Source organism: Geotrypetes seraphini, chromosome 1 (assembly GCF_902459505.1).
Source record: "Geotrypetes seraphini chromosome 1, aGeoSer1.1, whole genome shotgun sequence".
NCBI lineage: Eukaryota > Metazoa > Chordata > Amphibia > Gymnophiona > Dermophiidae > Geotrypetes > Geotrypetes seraphini.
Window position 1 is genome coordinate 546,622,033 of NC_047084.1, and position 15,015 is coordinate 546,637,047.

A 15,015-nucleotide genomic window follows, 5' to 3' on the forward strand; every position below is an offset into this window, starting at 1 on the left:
ACAGGTATAAGAGCCAAAAAGGTATCCAAAGTGACCAAATAACTACTGCAGAGACAAACCCCCTCTTCTACGAAACCGCACTAGCATTTTTTAGTGCAGAGAGCCGCGCTGAATGGCCCGCACTGCTCCCAACACTCATTGAGTTCCTATGAGCATCGTGAGCAGCGCGGGCCATTCAGCACGGCTATCTGTGCTAAAATCCGCTAGCACGGTTTTGTAGAAGAGGGGGAAAGTAAAGACACACACACACTCCCAGTATTCACTGACCCCCCACAAAGATCAGAATAAAAAAGTACACACCTGTCTCCATTTAAAACCAATGTGTATAAATCAAGGACCTGAGCTATAATATCCACAAGCTGTTTTTTTTCCAAAAAGTAGCCTCAGCCCCACCACTCCACCGCTTTGTTACTTTGTCATTGCGGGAAGAATTACATGAGAACTCATCATTGGCTGCTTATGCTACTATTTTAATACATTTTGTTTTACTTTCAAAAAATTTTTTCCTTTTCAAATAATTATTTAATCCTTTAGTATACTAATGTACTTAGCTTTTTTTCTTTTTTTCTCTGCTGAGCCAACGTCCGAGAGTTAAACCCGACATGCCATGTTTCGCACTAAAGAGTGCTTTATCAAGGGTCTCCCATGACCGCCCGAGTCATCCGACTATTCAGATTTACATTCAAATCTGAATAGTCGGATGACTCGGGCGGTCATGGGAGACCCTTGATAAAGCACTCTTTAGTGCGAAACATGGCATGTCGGGTTTAACTCTCGGACGTTGGCTCAGCAGAGAAAAAAAGAAAAAAAGCTAAGTACATTAGTATACTAAAGGATTAAATAATTATTTGAAAAGGAAAAAATTTTTTGAAAGTAAAACAAAATGTATTAAAATAGTAGCATAAGCAGCCAATGATGAGTTCTCATGTAATTCTTCCCGCAATGGCAAAGTAACAAAGCGGTGGAGTGGTGGGGCTGAGGCTACTTTTTGAAAAAAAACAGCTTGTGGATATTATAGCTCAGGTCCTTGATTTATACACATTGATTGACCAAAGCTAAAATAATTAACAAAGCAAGCCATATTCTTTGAGCTTGAAGTTCCATTTAAAACCAAGCAGTCCAATTCACCAGCATTCATTGATAAACTTCTTATTCCATATGCTCCTACCCAGAATCTGCGCTCCATTACTCAAAATCTGCTTTCAGTCCCGTCTATACATGAATTATTTCTTGACACAACCCGCAAAACTATCTTCTCTGTCATTGCCCCCATTCTATGGAATGTCCTTCCGTCTGACCTTAGACTAGAAACATCTCTCAAAAAGTTCAAATCTAAACTAAAAACATTCCTTTTTAAAGATGCCTACAAATTTTGACTTTTTTCATTTCAATAAAGAGCCAAAAAAGCCTCTATGCAGTCAGTAATACCGAATTGAAACGCTTCTTTTGAAGCGACACTTACCCTAGTGTGTTAAACCCATCCCTCTTATGATTTTATTTTCTCTTATGATTTTAATTTCTCAACATTTCCCATTGGTACCAGTAAGTCAACATGTTTTGTCACCCCCCCTCTACTTTTATTTTTAACTTTTATTTTAATAATATTTGGTAATTGTAAACCGTTTAAGTATGTTTTTGATAAACGGTATATCAAAGATTAAATAAACTTGAAAACATCAGCACCTGGTATAGGAAAGCCGAGTAGAGCTGCACACGGGTGTCTTAAATAGCCTGGAGGGGGTGGGCTGGTGAACCATAGAGAGGAGGACCCAGGCCCATAAGCCACTCTAACCACTACATTTATGGTGGAACATGTGCGCCCACCAAAACCCCGCAAAACCGTACTCTACTGCCATATAGGTGCCACCTGCAGCCATAAGGGCTATTGGGGTTGTAGACAGGTGGGTATAGTGGATTTTGGGGGGCTCACCATAATCTATAAGGGAGTTCTGGTGAGATGTTTATGCGGCACCCTTTATGTGATGTTCACAGCAGTGCCCTGTAAGGTGCCCCACTGCTCTGCTGCCATGTCTGGGTGACCAGTCCATTACAAGATTGGCCCCTCCCATGTCTTCTTCTGGGCATTTGGGACTTGGACACAATTTTGGTCGAAAATATGATATAAAGATAGATGTCCTAGCAGTCTGAACAAACAATAGCCTGGTATCCAGATAGATGATTTTTTTGGGGGAAAAAAATATTCTAGATGTATTTTTCAAAAATGGGCATTTTCCCACTGCCGACTTGGGTGGTCTATCGCCATATGCCCAAATTGGACTTAGACATATGTTTTAATTATGCCCCTCCAAGGCAATAGTATTTAGCCGATCGCTACTGAAAAGCAAAAAAATTTATCCCTTTCTGTCAATATGTGAGTTGTGATTGATTTACACTTGGACAGGAAGGGAGACTCTTTTTGCTTTACAGCAGCAAATAGCTACACAGTACTGCCATTTTATGTGCTGTTTTATGTAATAGAAATAATAGACCCCTGTTGCAAGCCATTGGGCCAAAACATGTACATGTTGGGTCATCTAGAAATAAATACTTTCACAGCACCACTGGCCATCTTCAGTTTTTCTTTGTGTCATGACACTTCTGTGAAAGTGTTTCTCTTGAATTTTGTTTTATCTAATAGCACATGTTTTAACATGGAGGTAATTTACATGCCAATAGCTTACTATAGTGTGGAGTAAAAACTGTGTGTTCACCTTGCATTAGAAACTGTACAATAAGCCATTGGTTCACAGCATTGACACACAAGCCTCTCACTTAGTATCAAGAAAAAGTTCCAGCATTCATAACAACAGTTCTAGTGCATTGTGTCTAGTGATCCTGAACCGTAGGGTTTTGTATTTGAACCTGCAAGTTGCATGCAGGAAACTGTCAATCATGTTTTCAACTCTACCTGCTCCTGCCCTCTCAGTTTGTTTTCTGCAAGCAAGTTGCTCAGAAGTGTTTCTGATCTGCTTTGCAGTTTTATTATTTGGGGGTATTATTTTCTCAGTATTTGTTTGGGGGCTCAGTGCCCAGAGGTTTCCACTTGTTGAAATCTCTGCCTGGGAGAAGACACAGAATCACATCATGAAAGTTTGCTGCTAGCAGGATCATCCCCTTGGGGACATCTAGTTAGCCAGCCTGCTGGTATATTTTATAGCTCAGGGATTGTCATCAGCTGATTTAGTCAGAAGCTTGACCACAGGCTGTCTGGGCTCCTTCTTGGCTCAGCCAAGAGTAATAGTGATCTTCCCCCCCTCCCCCCCACAATGAGATTTTCCAGGGGGTGAGGCTCAGTCTGACCTCAGTCCAACTAGTAGCCCAAAGACCAGGTTTGTCCAACAAATATGTGAGGCAGATTTATTCTCCATTTGTTCTAGCCGAGTTCCTTTGCTGATGCAGGCAGGCACCAGATGGCATAGTGAGAAGGGCTATTATGGCCTATGGGGAAAATTTGGGGGGAGGGGGGAGGGTTCTCAAAAATCAATTTTGAAGGTTTCTGCAACCACAGCCTAGGTCCCTCTCCTCTAAAACCATTTCCCTGTGTTTTTGTCCTTTATGTCCAAAGGCCATTTTTGGCACAATTTTCCTGTCAAAAAGGCACTTCTTTTTGGACAAAGACACACTGATGCATTCACACGCACTGTTAGCAGTATTTTGCAAGTTCGTAACTGTCCCCTGAGGAAGACGATGGTATCGCCAAAACTTGGATCCTAGTCGGGACTTTGTCTTTTGAAACTTTGCCTGTTTTAGCGATTTTTAAAGACTCATTATCAAACTTTGATACAAACTGCAAATAAAGGTTTTGTGACCACAGGTTGGACTTGACATCTACAGTGCCTCGTTTTGTTTGTTCTATTAGGTCTTTCAGCCATAGCAGAAAGTGTGTGGGGGGCATGGGTTTGCAGGTTAGCTGGACATATATCCAAGTAGCAGTGCTTTCTGGATATTCTTTTCTGCAAGCTTGAGATTTCTTGCATGCCAACTGCAGTAAATTTTGACCAGCGTCTGTCAGATGGGTTTCCTTCATCCCCGTTAATTTTTGGTTGGTTAATAGTCTATGTTATCTATTGGAATTTGTGTGAATGATGTCCCCATGATTCTGATTTTTTTCTTGAAAGTAATGTACCAGGTTGTATACGTCTGGTTGCTGTGATGCTACACCTTCTGTTATATCTTTTATGGAGATTTGTGAGTTGTAAATTTTGAAGAGGCATTTGGAAGAGAATTTTCAGATCCACTAATCATCTTGTTTTAGTATGACTTTTTTGCTTCAGTTACTGCTAACTGGTATTGTTTTATTTTTGTCTTCCAGTCCATGTAGGTTTCTAGTCTTTGCTCTTTTTTCCATATTCTTTCTGCTCCTCTTACTTCTTTTCTCTTGGCCTTTAGCTGTTCTGTGAACCATGGGTTATTTTGCTGTTTCAGCTTTTGTTCTTATTGGTGCAATCTTATCTAGAACCTTATTAGCTATGTATTGCCAGGCTACAATGCCTTCCTCTGTCTTCATTCATCGGTTCTAGCTTTTCAGTAACTTTCAACCAGAATTCCTCTATGGATATCTTACAATATTTTCTAATCTGTTTAGTTTCTTTTGGTTTTTGTTTCGTTGTTTTGGGTATTTTTAGGGAGAAGTTCAGGAGATGATGATCAGACTAGATAACTGGCTCCCATAGAATGTGATCTATCAGCTTGTGATTTGGTCTGTTTGTTGAGTGTGAAATGAAAGTGTCCATCTTTGTGAGTAGGGACCTGTGGGGAAGTGTTCTATTAAGTTCTGGAAGTTTCGTACTTTAGGGTCATCCTTTGCTTCTAGGTGAAGGTTTAAGTCTCCTATGACTATCAGATTGGGGTTGTTAGTGGCGTAGTGAGAGATTAGGTTAGTGATTTCATCTTCTACCACATTACAATTTCCAGGTGGTCTGTATATTAATAGCATTCTTGGTTTTTCAAGTTGCAGGCCATATTTTCCAAACCTTGTTCATTGCAGTTGTCTAGCTTTTGTAGAGTGAGAAATGATTTAGCCCCCGCCTCTTTATTTTTTCTGGATGGGCAAAGATCAGATAGCACAGGGAAATCTTCATCCTATATCCATGTCTTCACTATACATATTATCTCTGCCTGGCTATTTGTTATGAGGTCTTTTATTATTAAGGTCTTATTGCAGACTGGGCGTGCATTTATGTACATAGAAACATGATGGCAGATAAAGGCTAAGTGGCCCATCTAGTCTGCCCATCCGCAGTAACCATTATCTCTCTCTCTGTCCAAGAGATCCCACGTGCCTATCCCAGGCCCTTTTGAATTCAGACACAGTCTCTGTCTCTGTCTCCACCACTTCTGGGAGACTGTTTCATGCATCTACCATCCTTTCTGTAAAAAAAAGTATTTCCTTTGATGAACTTCATCCTATGCCCTCTCATTGCAGAGTTTCCTTTCAAATGAAAGAAAATCGACTCAAGCGCATTTACATTACGTAGGTATTTAAACATGGTCATCTTCTGGTAGTGATTCTCTAGTGTATACTATTTGGTATAGGTTCTTACAATCTCTGATTTTGTATTTGTGGGGTTTTCTGGGTTTTGTCTTTCTGTTTCCTACAATTACTCCTGGGGTCTCTATTATATCCATTTTTGGTGGCAAATGGTTTATGTGGGTTCTTGACTCAAGCTGAAATTATGTTTGATGTTTAATTCATATGCCCCATTGAGAGGTATTTTATTATTTGTCTGAATAGTGTAAGTCAGATTGTAGTTGTTTTGGGCAGCTCCCTGTGTTAGCCTTATTTTAGTTAAGATTATGTTTACAAGTATCAGGCTTGTTGTTAGTTCCCAGTTCATCTTGGAGATAGTTCCATGTTCTACAGTTGAGGAGTTACAAGCTTTATGTGTACAGGATTTTCTTTTTTGTGTAGATACAATTCCTACTCTTAAAACAGATATTCTAATCAATCAATCATTCTGGGACACAAAGCAATTACAATTTCTACTCTTAGAACAGGGTACTCTATGCAATCAATCATTCTAGCACACAAAGAGTATGGGAAAACATCTTATATCTAAATTCTTTTTACTCACTGACCTTTGGGCCTCTTGGTCCACACTTCGGTGAGGCCCACCAGTGGTATAGGCCCTCCTGTGGCATGACCCTTTAAAGAGCCAACTGAGGAGGACTGATGGTGGTAGGAGGGGCGTTAACTCAGTCTGCGTGGATGAGCTACTGGTGGAGAGATGACTCGCTGGCTCCTTTCCTCCTCTGTTGGGGGCTTGAGATTGGTGGTGCCCCAGAGCTTTTCCTGCAGTTTAAAGGGCCAACTGAGGAGGCCCGATGGTAGTGGGAGGGTCTTCGACTCAGGTCACATGGAAGAGCTACAAGTGGAGAGAGGAGGGATGACCTGCCAGCTCTCTTCTTTCTCTCTCTGCTGGGGGCTTGAGATCATGTACAGTGGCAGTAACATAGTTAATGCTTCTCCTGGTTTCACTATAAATACAGTATGATACTGTGGTCAATGTAGTACCATTCTTGTCAAGGTTCATAGGCACTGCCTATACACTTTCTTATCTCAGGCTGTGTGTGTCTCCAACACAGTGAGCATTATTTATTTATATATTTTAAAATATTTATATCCCAAAATCTGTGCAGGTTAAAATGCAATGCCTGACATAGGGACAAATAAAACATCAAAACACTTTTAAAAAATAAATTAGATAAGCCCATAGTATATGAATATAACACTATATAAATAATAACTAAAATGAACAAATTAAAAACAAAAACAACCAATGTCCACACTGAGTTGCATGTAAAATTTCCATATAAACAATTGCTGAAATAAACAAAAATCGAGTCATGACAATATTGTAACGGACAATAAACCCCCCCCCCCTTTTTTACTAAACCGCGTTAGAGGTTTCTACCATGGCCCAGAGCACTAAATTCTCTGATGCTGCTCTGATGCTCATAGTATTCCATGAACATCAAAGCAAGCTGCTTTATCACCAATATTGTTTAACATTTTGATTACCTCTGTGGTTTCCTTGGCTACTTAGGATTTATGCTGGATTCCTCCCTATCATAGAAACATAGAAACATGGCGGCAGATAAAGGCCAAATGACCCATCTAGTCTGCCCATCTACATAATCCATTATTTCCTTCTCTCCCTGAAAGATCCCACGTGACTGTACCATACTTTCTTGAATTCAGATATAATCTTTGTATCTACCACTTCTTCCAGGACATTATTCCACACAGATCTACCACCCTTGCTATAAAAAAATATTTCCTTAAATTACTCATGAACCTATCACCTCTTATCATCATCCTGTCCATCTCACTCTTGAGTTTCCTTTCAATTGAAAGAGATTCATTTCATGCGTATTTATGCCACATAGGTATTAAAAAGTATCTATCATATATCCCCTCTTCCATATTTCCTCAAAGGTATACATACTGAGAGATCTTTAAGTATGTCCCTGTACGCTTTATGAGACAGAAACAGGTCTAGAGGAAGGCTACTAAAATGGTCTATCTTTTTTGAAGGTACGGTCTCTAGAATTGATGGGAGAAGCAGCCTCTCATATGGAGGACCAGGAGGCAATATCAATCATAGACCAGGGAGAGGATGCATCCGTTTGACAACTTTTTAGGACCTCTGCATTGCTGGAGATCATTATCAAATTCCTTTAAAAACTAAAGATAGACTTTTCACAAACCCCATTCTCCCAGTATTCTCTTCTGAGCAAGGTCCAGGCTCTTCCCACGTCTTTTCCGTTGAACCCAGACATGAAGATCCTGGTCACAGAGCCCTGGAAACCCCTTAAGGCTTCTTGAAGGTGGCTAAAACCCTGACTAAATTGTACCCCCATGGATCATGAATTCCTGCAAATGTTTGCTATACCAAAGATGGACTCTCTGGTAGCACAGGTGACCAAACACACTTCCCTACCAAATGAGGGAGGCATAGTTTTAAAGGATCCATAGAGCCCCAGAGTGGATATGGTCCTCAGGAGGCAGTTCAAGTGCTTTAGGAATTAAGGCTGCAGCCACAGCCTCCTTTGTTGCACGCGTCTGCCATTCCAGGCTGTGAAATCAGAACCTGATGGAGGCTGAGCCTCTGCCACAGCTTGTGTTAGCAGGAGTAGACTACATAGCAGATGCTATCTATGATATAATCAGAGTCATCGATCTCTATCCACCATATGCTTTGGAACAGACAATGGGCAGATGATTCTACCTATAAAACAATGCTGAGCAGACTCCCATTCAGGGTACAGATGCTGTTTGGGAAGGGCCTAGATGATATTATGGCCAGTGCACAAGATATTTACAAGACAGCAGACCTCAAGCAGCCAGAGGTCAAAGCTGGAGGTCCTTTCGTGGGTCACAGCGCTCTCACCATTACTCTCAATCCCCTCTTTTGAAGATTGGAGGTCGGCTCTTGGACTATCTGGAGGTCTGAGAACAGAACTTGACTGATCACTGGGTCCTGGAGATTATCAGAAAGGGTTACAAGATAGAGTTTGTGTGCCCTCTCTCCAAATAGTTCATGGATTCTCTGGTGGGCAGGCCAGAGAAGGCGGAAAAAGTTCAAGCAATGTTGTTAGATATTTAAACCATAGAACCGGTTCCTCAAAAGACTCAGGCTCAGCAGATACTCAATATACACACATTACAGAGTCTGGACTGGATTGTGAACTTTTAAAGGAGCCACCTAGTTCTTGCACAATCCCTAGAATATCTGGGGAATTTATTCAACAAGGCAAAAGGCCAAAACCTTCTTCCAGAAGCACACAAACAGAAACTTTGTGGTCAAATTACATATATGTTGGCCAAGGCAGCACCTGCAAAAGAACATAAGAATAGCATTACTGGGTCAGACCAACGGTCCATCAAGCCCAGTAACCCGTTCTCACGGTGGCCAATCCAGGTCACTAGTACCTGGCCAAAACCCAAAGAGTAGCAACATTCCATGCTACAGATCCAGGGCAAGCAGTGGCTTGCCCCATTGTTTCTCAATAACAGACTATGGACTTTTCCTCCAGGAAATTGTCCAAACCCTTCTTAAAAACAGCTATGCTATCCGCTCTTACCACAATCTTTGGCAATGTGTTCCAGAGCTTAACTATTCTCTGAGTGAAAAAATATTTCCTGCTATTGGTTTTAAAAGTGTTTCCTTATATCTTCATGGAGTGTCCCCTAGTCTTTTTAATTTTTGACAGAGTGAAAAATCAATCCACTTGTACCCATTTTACTCCACTCAGGATTTTGTAGACTTCAATCATATCTATCCTCAGCCCTCTCTTTTCCAAGCTGAAGAGCCCTAACCTTTATAGTCTTTCCTCATACAAAAGGAGCTCCATCCCCTTTATCTTAGTCGCTTTTCTTTGAACCTTTTCGAGTGCCACTATATCTTTCTTGAGATAAGGAGACAAGAATTGAAGGCAATACTCCAGGTGAGGTCGCACCATGGAGCGATATAGAAGCATTATAGCATTTTTAGTCTTATTAACCATCCCTTTTTAAATAATTCCTAGCATCTTGTTTGCTTTTTTGGCCACCACATGGCATTACCTTTAGATCCTTGGGTTGATGGCAGCCACGATAAGAGGTAGTGCCTTGGGCAAAGGCACACATGCCCCTCCCCCCCTTGCAGGAGGTGTTGTTATCTCACTGGTTGCCTCAGAGAGTCTCCCTGCAAGTTCCATTTCCTTGGACACCAGCAGCCCGAAGCAGCATGAGGTGGTGGCTCTGCCCACTAGTGAAGGGAACTCTGCTTCAGATTGATTCCTGGGTCATCCTAATGAGGGATGCCAGCTTATCAGACTGGGGGGCTCATTGCAACAGTCACCCTGTTCAAGGACAATGGACTCCGTCTCAGTGAAAATGGTCTGTCAATAGACTGGAACTGCAAGCCTTTAATCTGGCACTTCAGTGACTGCAGTCTTTGCCAGAAGGCAAAGCACTCAGAGTCTTCTCTGACCATGCCACTGCAGTGGTTTATGTCAACAGGAAGGGAGGCACCAGGAGCACTCCGCTCTGGCAGGAGGCGAAAGCATTGTTCTGTTGAGCAGAAGCTCACCTGCAGGCAATCTCTGCGATGCATCAAGGCCTTAAAGGTTTTGGTCATCCGGAGAGTTCTCTTGTGTTACCTGGAAGTCACTAATGCGTTTTGTCTCTCAGGTCACCTTTTCATGTTAACCAATCACACAAGACGAAGCAGACCTGCTTCCAAGGCCACCATCTATAGATAGATTCATAGGGCAATCTCCTCTGCCTACTTGATTGTGGCAAACAACCACCTGTCTTGTTGAAAGCACATTTAACAAAAGGAATGGCCTCCTCTTGGGCTGAATCTCGAGTAATTCCACCCGAGGAGATTTGTAGATCAGCAACTTGGTCCTCTCAATATCTTCACCAAATTCTACAGGGTAGAAGTAACAGCACAAGATGATGCCACTTTTGGGAGCTCAGTACTACGAGCAGGCTCATCTATCCTACCCTATATTTTGGGGAGGATAGATGGTTCAGCATACCATCCCTATTGCATTGGAAAAAGAGATTAGATTCTTACCTTGATTATATCTTTTCCAGTAGATAGTGATGGTATGCTGAACTCCCTGCCAAGCAATTTATTTGATGTGCCTGCTTTCTCATGCAAGCTTAATGGACAGCTCCATAGCTAAGATGTTACTGTCAGACTATTGGATTAGGAAGAGACTGTATATAGGATTACAAGGGAGGAATGGTTGAGCTCCATAAATATTCAGGTTGTTTATATTTCTTGCTTGACTTGTATTTTGTTGAATTTATTTTTCCTCTCAGAGGCTTGTTAATGTGTTAACTATGTTACTGTTTCCTCATTGATTAACTTCATTGAGCAGATCAGAGCCCTGGTTTCAGGGAATTCCCCATATTCTTTCTTCTCCTGTCTTCTTCTGTAGGCTGTCGCCGGCTTTGGTATGAACTGAAGGAGGTAGCAGAGACCATGGAGAAGAAGGAGAAGTTGAAAAGCTGTGATTGACATCTTCTGCAATATGCTAGTGAGCACAGATAGATAACCCTATGGTTTAGCATGCCATCCCTACCTCTGGAAAAGATACTATCCAAGGCAATAACCTAATCTCTTTTTATCATTTCTGTCACTTGCTAAGTGCTTTTTAATGTGCTGTATTTGAACATTCAATGGCCAAGGCCCCTGTTAATTCATCTCTCCTGGCTTTTTAAGTTATTTTATTTAACAAAAGCCTAAATCCCAATATCTCTCTTTTGGCATGCAAAAAATGTGCATTAAAATAATTTATTTACAACCACATATTTCAGAATTACCTTTTTAATTTTGGAAACCTTTAAGTACCTAACAACTAATATGTTTCTTGATATTAAACAGATTCGCTATAGAATTTCCAGATGTGCTTAGACTCTTAAGAGTTGAGAAATTATATAACAGCTATTTAAAAAACCTATTTGATGGCAGTCCTTAGTTGAAATTATGTCCCTTTTACAGAAATGAATTCTCTGGGGAAGGAATGTAATTGCCTCATTACCTTTCGCAGCAATATTGTGCAGTTATTTTGCTCTGAAATGGACATCCTAGGGGCATAACAGGAAGACTATAAGAATGAAAAGGTAAAAGGTAGAAGAGCATGCAGGTTGGTTTGGATATCTGTTTTATTCTGTGTATAACAGAAAGCTTTGAGCTGAAGATGCCCACTGGAAAGTGAAGTATATCAAAACAACTAGAGAGCCTCTCTAAGAAACTGAAAGATTTCAAGTAGAAAAACTGCATAAAGAGTCAGAAAGCATGAGCTAAAATTAACAAAAAGTACTCTGGTAGAAGCAGTTTTGCTAAAAGCTACTATTAAGTAAACACTGCAGTGGTATGAGAATTTGAGAATAGCTACCATTGGAGAACAGATGTAGCAGTTACCATAACAAACAAAAAGGGAAAGAAGAGTCTTGCCTCGATATGCAACAACCAAACTGAAAGGAGACAACCCTTTCCCTACTTTCCAACTGGCTTTGCCGACTCAGCCACCATTGGAGGACTGGTGTAGTTATCACCACAACAGAACTTCCTACCCATTCTACACCACTCAGGATTTTGTAGACTTCAATCCTATCTCCCCTCAGCCATCAGATGTCAGATAGAGATGAAGGGAGGGAATAGAACAAGAAAGGAAAGAGCAGAAATGACAAATGGATAGCAGTCCCTGGACAGAGTTAGCGGAAGACATACAGGGAAACAGAAAAGAGAAACTAGCACCAGTGTGGTGCAAAAATAAAATCTACAGGCAACAAAAGCAGAAAAAAGTGATTTATTTTGAATTTATTTACAGGAATATGCATTGGGAAATATGCATCACAAATGATTGTGTTCAGTACAAGAAGAAGTACGTACATTTCTGTATTTATTTCTCCAGTGTTGTGGTTCATGCCTTCTTGGACCTATCAGTTTAATTTTTATCTCCATAGTTCTAATTTGTGATCCATTGTTCTGTATTTGGTGAATATCTGTATTTTCTGTGTGACTGAGATGTTGCATTCTGTTTGCATGTAGCAGAACACATTTTTTGGTTATAAATGCCAAGCAAAGCTGATCCTACCTTCAACTCTCTAATAGCTGGTTCTATGTTGGTCAAAACATTGTAGGGCCATGCTACCTATGCCTGCGTAGAGGTCTATAGCAGTCCCACTTGTTCTATTTTACCTGAAGTAGGTGTACTGGTATTCTTGGGCCCTGTGTAATAATTATAGTACTCCCTATTCTTAGTGTAACCCCTCTTTTACCCAGGTAGTTAGAAAGGGGCACACAAAGTTATTTCTTTGTTTGAGGACCAAAATCGGGACCAGCTTATCAGCTGAAGTCCTGCAGCATTCCTTGCACTCTTCCAAATAAGATAGACCACACTAGCATATGAATTATCCAAACTTTACTCTTCCAACAGATGTGAAGAGGCACTCTCTTGAACAATGAACCAACATTGCTTGATTAAATATATAGTCTTTCCCTATTACAGCTTCAGTTATGCAGTCCAAATTTGTAAGCTCTTGTATAAGAATCATCTGTGTTGAATGCATCCTTATCAGATGGTTGGGGATAACCAAAAGACATATTTGACACCATCTCACAGCCCTTAAATCTCTTCTGGAGGTAGGGCTACTTTCAACCAGCTATCCCCCATCAGAGACTCAAGCACTGGAGCTGGCTTCTTACTTTCCTGGCTTCCAGAAACTACTGGAATCCATAAGCTGGGTCTACGTTATCTAAAGCCAGCAAGTCTGCACATCCCCTCTGAACTTCTATTGACATATCCTTGCATATGCAGATAGGATTTAACCAACAGTCACAACTTAAACTAGTGTCCCGCAAACTTTCTCGAGCCGCAGCACACTAAAGGTAGTGGCCATGGCTCAAGACAACTGGAAGTGTGTGGACGTCACCATGACAATGTCACGCGCATGCGTGATGTCATCATGTCAACGTCTGTGCATATGCGAAGGCCCGCCAGATGGGCCCTGAGACATCAGTGGGGAGTGCCAGCAGGGAAGAGGGCTGAAGAGAAGGAGAGGTGCTGTCACCCGCCAACTGCCTACAGGACGTGTCTCTCGCCGCGAGAGGCACATCCTGTAGCCAGTCAGCCGGTGCCGGCACCTCTCCTCCTCTCCAGTCTTGAATCCCTGAAGGGTGTTTTTCCCTATAACAACCTCTGGAAGAGCGTTCCAGTTTTCCACCACTCTGTGGGTGAAGAAGAACTTCCTTACATTTGTACGGAATCTATCCCCTTTTAACTTTAGAGAGTGCCTTCTCGTTCGTCCTACCTTGGAGAGGGTGAACAACCTGTCTTTATCTACTAAGTCTATTTCCTTCAGTATCTTGAATATTTCTATCATGTCCCCTCTCAGTCACCTCTTTTCGAGGGAGAAGAGGCCCAGTTTATCTAATCTCTCACTGTTCGGCAACTCCTCCAACCCCTTAACCATTTTAGTTGCTCTTCTCTGGACCCTTTCAAGTAGTGCTGTGTCCTTCTTCATGTACGGCGACCAGTGCGGGACACAGTATTCCAAGTGACATATTTGCTATATGTATTTTAAGTCAGGATTTTTTCAGGTTTTGTATTATTTAATATGCCTGGTAGTGGAGAGATTTATTCTTTTTCTAGTGTTTAAGCCCGTTACATTAGTGGGTGCTAGAATATATGTATGTCTGTCTTTCTTTCTGTGCTTCTCCCTGCCCCTGTCTCTTTTTTTATTTCTGTCTCTCTCTTTCCTGCTGTCTATCTTTCTTTATTTCTATCTCTCTCCCTCCCACTGTCTGTCTTTCTTTCTGTCTATCTCTTTTCCTCTGACCCCATTTGTCTGTCTTTCTTTCTGTCTCTCTCCCTGTCCGCTGTCTTTCTATCTCTCCGTGGCCCCTTGCCTGCCTGCCTTTCTTTGTCTTTCTCTATGGCCCCCTTCTTTATCCTCCCCAAAGCAATCCAAGATTGCTCCCTGGCCCCCCAGCACACCCCTCCCCCAAAGCAAAGCACGTTTGCTCCCTGGCCCCCTTTGTCTTTCCCCCCCTTCCCTGTGCAGCAGCAGCATTTCCCTCCCCCCTTCCCTGTGCAGCAGCATCATATCCTCTAACTCCACTTCCCTGTGAAGCAACATTTACCTACCCCCACCCCACTTCTCTGTGCAGCAGCATTCCCTCCCCCTCTATTAAAGGTATAGGCACACTCCTTCTTGCCCCATTTAACCTGTTCAGCCTCAGCACGCTCATTCTTGTCTGCAGTGTGCACAAAAGACCTAGCCAGCTCTCTATTCCCTCCAGGGCCGGTTTTTGGAGATGGAGCAGCATGCAGGGCTAATTTCAGGATCGGCCGTTTTTGCAGCATTGGATCCTTTGTATTGGCTGGCCGACTTAGGCCCGTGCATGTCGTCGGCCTGGAGGAGCCGGTAGGGGCGGTGCTCCCATGCACAGTGGGTGATTGGCCGTTTTTACAGCGTCGGATCTTTTGGTTTGGGTGGCTGCGTTGTCG

General features: G+C 42.0%; 1 long non-coding RNA gene across 1 annotated transcript in view; it reads right to left on the reverse strand.

Annotated features, from left to right (window-relative positions):
* The window catches only part of LOC117352605, a 42,697-nt gene that overhangs the window by 14,662 nt on the left and 13,020 nt on the right, over positions 1-15,015 (reverse strand). Inside the window, exon 3 of the long non-coding RNA XR_004537732.1 lies at positions 6,079-6,477. This is a non-coding gene — a long non-coding RNA (uncharacterized LOC117352605). The remainder of the gene's footprint in view (positions 1-6,078; positions 6,478-15,015) is intronic.